Here is an 11,446-nt window from a genome sequence, read left to right as displayed (position 1 = left end):
GGGCCACTCCACCACTGCCTTCACCTTAGCAGGATCGGCTCGTAGCTGCCCCTCCTCCACAATAAACCCCAAAAACGGCACAGACTGAACATGAAACTGGCATTTCTCACCCTTGACGAACAGTCGATTTTCCAGCAGACGCTGCAGCACCAGTCGCACCTGTTTCACATGTTCGGCTCGAGTCTTAGAGAAGATGAGAATGTCGTCTAAATAGACAAACACAAAATGATTAATAAAGTCACGCAGCACATCATTAACCATTGCTTGGAAGACAGCGGGGGCGTTGGTGAGTCCGAATGGCATGACCAGATATTCGAAGTGCCCCAAATGGGTGTTAAACGCAGTCTTCCATTCATCCCCCTCACGAACACGAACCAGGTGGTATGCATTACGGAGATCGAGTTTGGAGAAGATAGTCGCCCCTTGGAGTAGTTCAAACGCTGAGACAAGAAGAGGGAGGGGATATCTGTTCTTGACGGTGATCTTGTTCAGGCCCCGAAAATCAATACAGGGGCGGAGAGACCCGTCCTTCTTCTGTACAAAGAAGAATCCAGCCCCCAAAGGGGATGTAGATGGGCGAATTAAGCCGGCAGCGAGAGAGTCTGTAATGTAGCGCTCCATCGTCTCACGTTCAGGCCTTGAGATGCTGTAAAGCCGGCTGGTGGGTAATGGGGCGCCAGGGTGCAGATCTATCCCGCAATCATAAGGGCGATGAGGCGGGAGAGACACTGCTAGGTCTTTGCTGAATACTTGAGCCAGGTCGTGGTACTCTGGAGGGACGGCTGAGAGATCGGGTGCCTTCACCTGAGCCGCCGGATTTAGGGGCACTAAACTGGGCACCGCTGCACGTAAACAATGTTCATGGCACCACTCGCTCCAGCCTGTCACGCGTCCCTGAGCCCAGTCGATCTGCGGATTGTGCTGTTTGAGCCATGGGAACCCCAAGACCAAAGGGGTGCCGGGGGCTTTAAACAGAAACAGGGAAACTCTCTCAACATGGTTACCAGAAAGAACTAAAGTCAGATCGACAGTGCGATGGGTTATTGCCGCTAACGGGCTGCCGTTAAGAGCTGAAACCTGAAGAGGCTCCCGGAGAGGAACCGCGGGGAAGCCCAACTGCCTAGCGAGCGATTCATCCAAAAAATTTTGTTCAGCTCCAGAGTCCACTAATGCACGGCACTGGTGAGTGTGAGATTGAAAAACCAACTTAGCAGGACAACTCAGATGGGGAGCAACGTTCATGGTCGCACCCGTCAGTACTCCCACAGCTACTGACGGGCCTGGTCGTTTCCCCGAGAGGGGCATGCGTCAGCAAAATGTCCCTTCTTTCCACATGCAAAACACTCACCCGTCTGGCGTCTCTTCCTCCAATCTGTGGAGCTCAACCGTGCTCCGCCTAACTGCATCGGCTGCTCCTCCTCTTCTGCTGACCGCGGGTCCGTCCCCTTCCACTCCAGGGCCGGTAATCCAGTCCGCCACCCAGCGCCTCCCGGTGTCCGCTTGCTGAACTCCCGAAGGTGATCGTCCAACTTAATACATAAATTAATCAACGCACTCAAGGTTTTAGGCAATTCTTTGGAAGCCAACTCACGCTTCAGTCCCTCGTTCAGACTGTTCAAGAAAGCTCCCCGGAGCGCCATCTCCTCCCAACCAGTCTCCTCAGCAAGAATCCAAAAATCCACCGAAAAGTCAGCGACACTCCTCCGGCCCTGTTTCAAAACAAACATCCTATGTGCCGCACTGTCAGGGTTAGTTCCTTTATCAAAAACACTTCGAAATTTGCTCAAAAAATCAGTGTAGGAAATCTGAGGCTGGGAGTTTAGGACCGCTTGTGCCCACTGCAAGGCTCGACCTGTCAACAGCTCCACCATCAGGGTGATTTTAGAACAATCAGTGGCGTAAGCCTGAGGCTGCTGCCTAAACGTGAGGGCACACTGCATTAAAAAACCCCGACTCTTGTCCAAATCTCCGGAAAATTTTTCTGGGACTGGCAACAAATGTTCACGCCGTGGCGGAGGAGGGGAGGGGGGCAGTGGGCAAGCAGCAGCGACGTTGATCGGAGGTGGCACTGGTAAAGGCCCCCCAGCAGCTCCAGGTGGAGATAGCAACATACCTTTTAGCTCTGTCACAACCTGGATTAGCGCTGATTGCTCCTTGGAGAAATGTTGTAACATGTTCTCATGGCGTTCTAGTAGCGCCGCCTGGAGCGACAGCTCGCGCCGCCAAGGTGCCGAGTCCGCTGAGTCCACTTGGCTGGAACGTTCTGTCATGGTGAATTGGATTAAAGGACTCAGGTGCGAGACTCCTTGCAGAATGACAGTGGATTTATTTACAGTGAAAAAAGGGAGTTAACAGTTCAAGTCCATAATCCAAAAAAGGGCAGTGCAGTGATACGGCGACCTCTCCTCACAGTGACAGTGCAGTAATAATCCACAACAACTCCTGGTGCCGGCTCCTCCTCCAATCCTTGAACCCTGGAGGCAGATGAGAAAAAACACACGCTCAATAACGAAACGTCCTCTCCTTCACAAACCGGGTATGCTAATCATGACTACGCTACCCGGTTTAGTTCAACGTTCCAGCGTTGGTTGTGACTCAATCGCCCCGTTAAATAGGTCTACGCTGGCAAGGTAATTCTGCACAGGTGCGATGATTCTAGCTGAGTACACTCCCCTCCGGTCAACTGCCGTTCCGTGCCACGGCTTCCGGAAGTACATGTTCCAGCAGAAAAACACATGCCCAGGATGGAGAGGAGAACACGACATAGTACACACAAACACCACAACAAATTGGCAAGACGATCAGTGAAGACCGTCTAGCCATGACAGCAACCATTGGTGCCTATGATAATGGTAGGTCCAGGACGCTATGGTGCAGCTCCCAGCAACCTGCCCCTTATCCTTGGAATACTTGGAGCCATCCTGCTGCTCGGTGAGTCACACATCTGTAGTCTCAGGACGGTGCATCTCTTTCCTTTCCCGGCTAAGTAGGATTTGGTTGGTTACTGTGTGCTAAACGTTGTGCTCGGTGTTCAGCGCTGTTGCTGCTAGTGCTGCTGGTTACAAAACAGAGGAAAAGGGAGAAAAAGGAGCCACTCCTGCTGGATGATGGTGTCAGAGACAACGTCTATTACTATGATGAAGAAGGAGGTGGCGAGGATGATCAGGTAAATGGTCACTCATTCTGATTACACATTAATCAAAGCTGCGCACACACAAGTCTCAGGAACAGAAAACCTGAGATTTTCTTTTTGAGATGAAATGTTTACAAAGGCTGATCAAATTTGTTCCATTTCAGTGATTTGACCCAGGAGAAGACAACGGGCCTAATGCAGTGAGTGGATGAAGAGAGTGGATTGCAGAAGGACAGCAAAAAAAATTTTTTAAACATCTGTTTGACCTTCAGCCTGAAGACTAATACCTTGTTACTTATTCTGTTGAATAAGTGCTGGAGCCACAGTGAACACTTCTGTGTAGGTTACTGGGCAACACCTGAGACACTCTGAGAAATGTTGCTTTACTCTATAGCATTTGTACTTATGGTCTCCATTTGTTTAAAAAGTAAAATTTGAAATTATTCGGATGAAATCCAGGTAGCTTGCATGCACCTCGTCAGCCTTTGACAGTGTGCTCAATGAGTTATGGATACTTTTAAATTGTTTCCTGTGGATCTGTTCATGTCTTTTATTACAATGATTTGTCAAAAACGAAATCTCTGAGATACTTTGTGAAATTAGCTTTGTTCTTTATAAAATTGTATTAAGCCAACAGTGGATTTGTGTGGTCTCTAATTTCAGTTTAGTACTAACTGCATTAAAACATGCAGTGCAATAAACAGCAGTGACAAAAAGCTCCAAATTCTTTAATTTCATTGTCACTTCACTGCAGGTGATTGCAGAGAAAGACTGACCCACACAAGTTCCTTTCATTTCGTTCCGATCTGAAGTCTGTTCAGCTTCATATGATTTTGGACATGACTTTGCTGTCTTTGGACACATGAGATGTTTGCAATGTAAATAAAATTGTACATGCACAGTAGGCCACTTCCTCTTGTTCAACAATGGAGGCACATTCTAGACAGATGTGTGAAGTGTAGTAAATGTACCGTTGGTAGCTATACTCTGGGTTTTGTCCAACCTAAATGCTTTCACACTTGCTGCAGTAAAGTGAGTGTGTTAAAGGATTCTACACGTTTTTTTTTTTGAACATAAGTTGGAGCTGGACTAATGTCCAAGCACTTTCTCAGGAATCACAGACTTGCAGGTGTGTGGAATTGGGCTTCTGATAATTGCCGACCACAGAAAATGTGATAGTTTTATGGTTATAATAATACTACGTAATTGATTTTGGTTACACTTTATATTGTAACCAAGGCCTAATTACTGCTCCCATAGTATATTTAGCTTACTTTGTTTTTTTTTTTGTTTTTTTTTAACAACAGTAGCACAAGACGAGGACATACAAGGGTAACAGGAAAAGCTATAAACAGCTTGTCCTGGATGGGAGAAAAATAGAATTGAAATCTCAACTGTGATGAGCCTGATATGTTCATCTACACAGATGCAAACGTGGATGCAATTTTGCTCACATACCTATACTAATATATGTATATTCATGCATAGTGTCATCTATATATACACGTACCCATGCACTCATACAGAAATACTGATACACATAAATAGATCTGTGTGTAATTACAGAATTTAATTAGATGATGTAATTAGGTGCCAGTATTAATAATAGAAGACATTTGCTGGAAGGATCTGAAAAGATAAATAACAACCCCGAGAAGTTGAAAGGGAAGCTTGAGGTGGCAGTGTTCAAATCGACAATATTAGTCTGAGTAAGATGGTTGGTGATTTCCAAAGTTTGACACCATCTTTATTGTCCTTAGACTGAGGTCTGCCAGCTCTATTTTTACTAGAACTAATGGATGTTTTTATTACTTGCATTAAAAAAAATTTCTATTATTAATAAAACTGTTACCGCAGTTGTACCAAATATATTGACTGCACTGTTTACTTCTCAAGCACACCATCATACCTACAGTAGAATGGTTGACAAAGAAAAGAATGAAAGAACTGCAGTGGTAACGCCTGGTCAAGGTCCAGACCTCTCATTGAAGGAGTAGTAACAGATCTAACAGTTTATGATAATAATAGTAATAACTGGATGATTGTTTACAAGTGCCGCAGCCTCTGCACTGATAAGGGTAACCCCCCCCAAATGCCAACATTTGCACTATACAACCTTACTGTCGCGGTTCTGGGTCCGTTGGACCCAGTATTTTGAGTTTATTATGTTTTGGTTTATTTTTGCATTATGGATTGTTTTCTGATGTTCTGGGCCCTATTTCAGGAAGCCGGTTTAGTGCAAACTCTGACTAAGTATACCCTGAGTTAACGAAAACTCTGGGTTTTCAGTTTCACAAAGCGAGTTTAGATTCATCCTGAGTGAGTCACTATGACGACACACTCCGTGAAGCTAACCTGCCCCCTAGCAGGTTTACTTCAACTAACCCTGACGTTCTCCGCCTCTGTGTCGGAAACCTGACTGTAGGAAGTGTCAGACATGGCGTGCCCCTTCCTTGAAGATGGAAGTAGATGTTGAAGCCCAAATTCTCCGCAGAGCTCTCCGCCGGGAGAGAGTGATTAGAGCGCGTTTGGACATTTTATCATTTCCTGATGATTTCCTGTGTGAACGTTACCGTTTTTCAGCACAATCTATAATTTATTTGAATAACATCCTCAGGCCTAATATTGCTCATAAGACACATCGTGGACATTCTCTCAGTTCTGTACATATTATTTGTATTGCACTTCGGTTTTTTGCAAACGGGAGCTTTCTGTATAATATTGGTGACGCTGAGCACGTTTCCAAGGCTACCGTCTGTCGGGCAGTCAGGAATGTGACAGTTGCACTGAAACATCTCCTGCACTCGTCTGTGGTGTTCCCCGGTCACAGACCCACAAGATTCATCAAAGAGGGATTCCACAAAATTGCAGGTATCAGGATGAACAAAACTCAATTCATGATGTGGTGATACTTGAACTACTACTTGAACTACTACTTAAATTTTACATTTATTTTCAGTGTATAAAAGTTCCCAGGCGTGATTGGCTGTACAGATGGCACTCACATTCCAATCATTGCTCCTTCAGTAAATGAAGGAGACTATGTGAACAGGAAGTCTTTCCACAGCATTAATGTACAGGTACATAGTTCCCTGTAGCATTTCAAACTAACAAATTATTTCATTATAGTAATGGATGCTAATTCGTGTTCTCTGCACTGTGAAGATCATATGTGATGCTGCCAACATTATCACAAATGTGGAAGCCAAGTGGCCAGGCTCTGTGAGTGGTGGTGGTGGAGGACCCCCACCTGTTTTTCGGGCCTCCGCTTTTTTTCTGTTGGCTATAACGGGTCACATTTGAGCATACAGAGTAAGCAAATATGTACTTGTAATGTGCTCAGATAATTTCAATAAGAAAGAAAATTAATGTAGCCTCTAACTGCAATTGATTTACATGGGACAAACAGACCAAGCACTATGGCTCGTAATACAATTACACCTTACCTGTTTGGACTATATTTTTATATTTCATTTTTACTTGCTGCCAGGAACGTTTGGGGCCTGTTGGGTTGCACCTGCGCTCACATCACATCACAAAATAAAATGTATAAAATAAAAAATAAAATATAATAAAATAACGTGTTAAATGGGTGGAAATCCCTAGATCAATGTTTAAATTAACACTCACGCATTGACTCTGTCGGCTATGTTTTGCCATGCATGCTCCCTTTTTTTTGCAGCTGAGGCTGTGTTACTTTTTTTCTGCAAAATTTGCATGTTATCGGCATATGCTGCCATCAGAATTTCGGCGTCAAGCGCTGTAAAATACATTGACCGCGCCTTCTTTCCCTCCGTCTCCATGGTGACTCGCTTAATCTGTGCTCCACTAATCAGGGCTTTATGTATCCTCGTGCGCGCGCCTAACTTGGGGTTAAAGCAACTCCGCGTTGATTGAACTACTTGTTATCAGCCTTTCTGAAACCAAATATTCCGAGTTGGACAGTTCGGGGTTACTCAACCCTGAGTATCGTTTTTCACTCTGAGTTTTCTAAACCGGCTTCCTGAAATAGGGCCCTGGTGCTTTGTTTATTATTATCATTATGGATCTGTTTCTGTTATTCTTGGTGAGGGATCAGTTCTTAGGTTTTGGGTTCTCATGTGTATTGCAGTTTCTGTTCTGTGTCATGTCTGCATCTGGTTTAGTACTTCTTGTTTCCTGTCTTATTGTGAAAGTCTTTGTCTTATGTTAGTGTGTGCAGTAGTGATGGCCAAATGAAGCTTTCCGAAGCACTGAAGCTTGTATTGAAAAACGGTTCATTACTCGAAGCTTTTCAACACAGTCCTCTCCGGTGACATCTGGTGGTGAAAATTTTGAAGAGCAGCTTGAATCTGCAAAATAAAACGGACTGCTCAATCATCACTGCTCACTCAAGAGTGGAGTTCTCTCTGATATTGGGCCACCGTTCCGTTGCTTTGAACATGTAATTGATTTTGTTTTCTCCATTGGGGGGGCTGAAAAAAATGTAATGCGTATTTGCGTAATACATTTTGATCAATAAACTTTCCCTATTTAAACATGCACTATGGTGTGGCCTTTCTTTGCTCATAACTCCTTGATGTTGGTAAATACAATAAGTGAGCAATATATATAATATACATATGATAATGCACAGCACATTATGGAGTATGCCCCTGCTGTGAAGTCCTGCCTCCATCTACTTGTCGTTTAATCACTGGACAGCTTGACAGGTTCATACAAAATATTAGATGAGGCCAATTGTCCTATACATATTTTTGACCTAGGGGTGGGATTGATTGTGAACTGGAAAGGGAAAATGCTTAGGAAGCTGAGTACGGCTGCATCGTCACTGATTTGTAGAATCATTTTGATTCGATACAGGATCCGATTCAATTTGATTGGAATCTGGAAAGTTTTGCCTCAGTCAGAAATATTACAGTTCTGATCATTTAACAGTATATATCCATAATTTCGTATCTATTAAAAGAAAGCTGACACATGTGAGACTTAATTAGAGATGTAAACAGAGAGTTATGAACCTGCAGCTGCAGAAGCCAGCGAGGCAAAGACAGCGCGGACCCGACGACACATCAACATCTGATTCTGACGCGTCGGGTCCGCGCTCTGTGTTCACGTTTGTATGCAGAATCCGTAAACCTGCTCCCAGTTACTGTTTTAGCTGTTTGGTGTTTGACGACATGTTGTGAGGTTTAACCTGAGATGCTGGCGTTTCAGGCATAATAACGTTAATTTACAAATCGACACGGGATTGTAATGAATCAATATCACTTTATTCAATTTAGCATGGATTGTAATCAGAAAAGCGATAATCAAAACCCACCCCTAATCAAGAACTTGCAAAGTAAAAACATGATCAATGTAAGGTAGCCCTTTTGTTATTTACATTTAAAAAGAGGATTAGTGTTACTGTGCGCTGGCTGAGTCTGTTTCTTTTCTTAGAAATAGTTTCTCCTGCCCTGGAGAAAATCCACCTGCATGGAACAGAAGAGGCTGTGGAGTGCAGGAACTACACTGCAAGCTGGTAGATATGCAGGTATTCCTGGGTCCTGCAGACTATCACCTAAAAACAATAAACAAAATGATTTTCTAAACTGTGTAGCAATGTAATGTACGTATAGTGTCAAATACATTTTTGTAGTCTTCATTAGCTTTAATTCACATGGAAGTGTTCCTAAAGTCATATGCTGTAATGATATTTACATTATGAAAACATGATTTTGGACATTTCAAGTTTTTCACTTCGGCAGATAAAATGAATTGAGCAAAATCAACTCAAAATATTTCCACACGCCATAACGTCCTCTCTTCCTCGCTGGCTCCATATCTGTCAGTGGAATGATCACCTCTTCGCTATCTGTCACCATCAGCACACTCCACGAATCCCGTGGATGATTCACTTCCTTATATCCGTTTGAATCAGGTACCGAAGCAGTTACGTGCGTAATGAAGCTTCGGACGTCACTGGTCACGTGACTTTTGCCAAACGAAGCAAGCCTCAACACAGTGCTTCTGAACCAGTGTGTTGTTTTTTTCGACACACGCTCCGGAGCGTCAGCTTCAAGCGGGCCATCACTAGTGTGCAGCTTAGCTCCCCCGTCTCGTTAGCCCTGATCTCCCCCAGCTGTGTCTCCCTCCTGTGGCCCATTCCCTCATTACTACCCTGTGTATTTAAGCCCTGTGTTTTCCCATGCTAGGTGTCACGTCGTACCATCAGATTATGCCTGTGTGTTTCGGTTCTCCATATTCCATGTTCACTTCATGTTTTGCTTTCGTACCAGCAATAAAGCTGAGGTCTTTGAGTTTCAAGTTAGTGTCTGAGTCCTGCGTTTGGATCCTCCTCTCCACCTGCCCGCACACAGAGCCCTGACAGAACGACGCGACCAGTAATGGATCTAGCGGACTCACTGTGGAAGCGCAGCTCCCGTTTTGACGGGACCCGGCTAGCGCTTGGAGGGCCTCCATGCTGCCGTTCCTCACTAGCAGCCTACCCTTCGGCCCACTCGTCTGTTTCCTCCCCGCGGACGCCCCGGTCTCGCAGAAAACGCTCCAGCCGGTCCCGGGAGGATTACTACGAGCCTAACAGCAATCAGCTTACACCTGCACAAGCTTTTTACAAGATGTTAGGGATGATTATCGTGCCACCTAACTCACCCAGCATTTCCACATCACAGCAGGAGCAGCCACAGCAGAGTCCTCCCTCGTCACATTCCGCCAGCGCCGCTCCCTCTTCAACAGGGAGGCAGCGAACACGCAGCCAGCACTCACAGCTCCAGCAGGAGCCTGGGATTCAGCTCAAACAACCGCCTAGGGTGAGTGACAGAGTCTCCCTTCATTCGCCTTTTTTGTCAAGGGATAGACAGACAGTTTCCCCCAAAGCTGCGAACGCCAGCTTCATGAACACTACAGCTCGTGTTTTTCCGGTTCGGGAAAATAAAAGTTTTCGTTTTAAGAATGATTATTTTCCCATTGGTTCAGAAGACTGTGCGCCTGATGTTCTTTCAGATCCAGGAGTTAAGACTGTTTCGTCTGGAACTGTTGATTCTGGGGCTATGTTTATTCAGTCAGCTGCCCGTCCACTTTCAGCTCAGTTTTCTGATCAGCAGCCGTCTGTAGCTCAGTTTCCAGTGTCCCCTGCTCAGCATCCACCTGTAGCCCTGTCACCTACTCCACCGCTTTCATCTCAAATTCAGTCACCCGTAGCTTAGTCTTCACCCCCGCTACCCATAGCTCAGGCTCTACCACAATCAGACCTTCTCCGAACCTTGTTGCAGTCCATAGCCCAGTCAGTAGCGCAGTTAGTGGAGGAATCATTAGCTTTTTCATCTGCTAAGTCAGCCTCTCATCTTCACCCTCAGTCAGGGGTCCCTATTGCCTCTGGCCCTGCATCTGCTCTAGCTGGAGGGCCCGAGGAGCCCGTCCAGCCTCAAGTTTCGTCAGCTGGAGGTTCGGGAGAACCCAGCCAGCCTCATGTTTCGTCTGCCTCATGTTTCGTCCGCTGGGGGTTCGGGAGAACCCAGCCAGCCTCATGTTTCGTCTGCCTCATGTTTCGTCCGCTGGGGGTTCGGGAGAACCCAGCCAGCCTCATGTTTCGTCTGCCTCATGTTTCGTCCGCTGGGGGTTCGGGAGAACCCAGCCAGCCTCATGTTTCGTCTGCCTCATGTTTCGTCCGCTGGGGGTTCGGGAGAACCCAGCCAGCCTCATGTTTCGTCTGCCTCATGTTTCGTCCGCTGGGGGTTCGGGAGAACCCAGCCAGCCTCATGTTTCGTCTGCCTCATGTTTCGTCCGCTGGGGGTTCGGGAGAACCCAGCCAGCCTCATGTTTCGTCCGCTGGGGGTTCGGGAGATTCCAGCCAGCGTCCTGCCTCGTCTGCTGGAGGGTCCGAGGAGCCCACCACGCCTCGTTAGCTGAGGGTCCTGGAGGAACCAGCCAGCACATCCTCACATCTGCTGACAGTCCGGGGAAGTCTGTTCAGCCGTCACCTGCTGACTCATCCCCCGCGACTTCTACATCACCGCCTGCAGCATTCATATCACCGCCTGCAGCATTCATATCACCGCCTGCAGCCGTCCCGCTGCCGTCAGGTTCCGCAGCCGTCCCTTCATCCACGCCTGGTCCAGCCTCCGTGTCTTCATCCACGCCTGGTCCAGCCTCCGTGTCTTTGTCTGGTCCGGCTTCAGCTCCGCCTTCGTCTTCGTCTGGTCGTGCCCTGCCTGGTCCTGCGGTTGCCACACCGCCGTCAGAGCCAGCTCGACCTGTTCCGCCTCGCCTCTGCCAGCCGTTTTCCAGGCCGCTAAGTTGGCATCATGGCCTTCGGGGACGGCCTCCGGAAGG

The 11,446-nt window shown here is 46.5% G+C and overlaps 1 long non-coding RNA gene across 1 annotated transcript; it reads left to right on the top strand.

Annotated features, from left to right (window-relative positions):
- The first annotated feature begins 2,824 nt into the window (after positions 1-2,824).
- LOC147331846 (uncharacterized) lies at positions 2,825-3,711 on the top strand. The gene is made up of 3 exons (XR_015128727.1): positions 2,825-2,931; positions 3,036-3,166; positions 3,298-3,711. It is a non-coding gene; the product is annotated as an uncharacterized LOC147331846 (long non-coding RNA).
- The last annotated feature ends 7,735 nt before the right edge of the window (positions 3,712-11,446 follow it).

The sequence above is a fragment of the Aulonocara sp. 'chitande type north' Nkhata Bay genome, linkage group LG4, assembly GCF_057382095.1.
Source record: "Aulonocara sp. 'chitande type north' Nkhata Bay isolate Kocher_YH1m ecotype deep benthic linkage group LG4, A_spYH_male_GT1.1, whole genome shotgun sequence".
Classification (NCBI taxonomy): Eukaryota; Metazoa; Chordata; class Actinopteri; order Cichliformes; family Cichlidae; genus Aulonocara; species Aulonocara sp. 'chitande type north' Nkhata Bay.
Note: the sequence above shows the minus strand (reverse complement) of the source record. Positions and strands in the feature narration are given on the sequence as shown.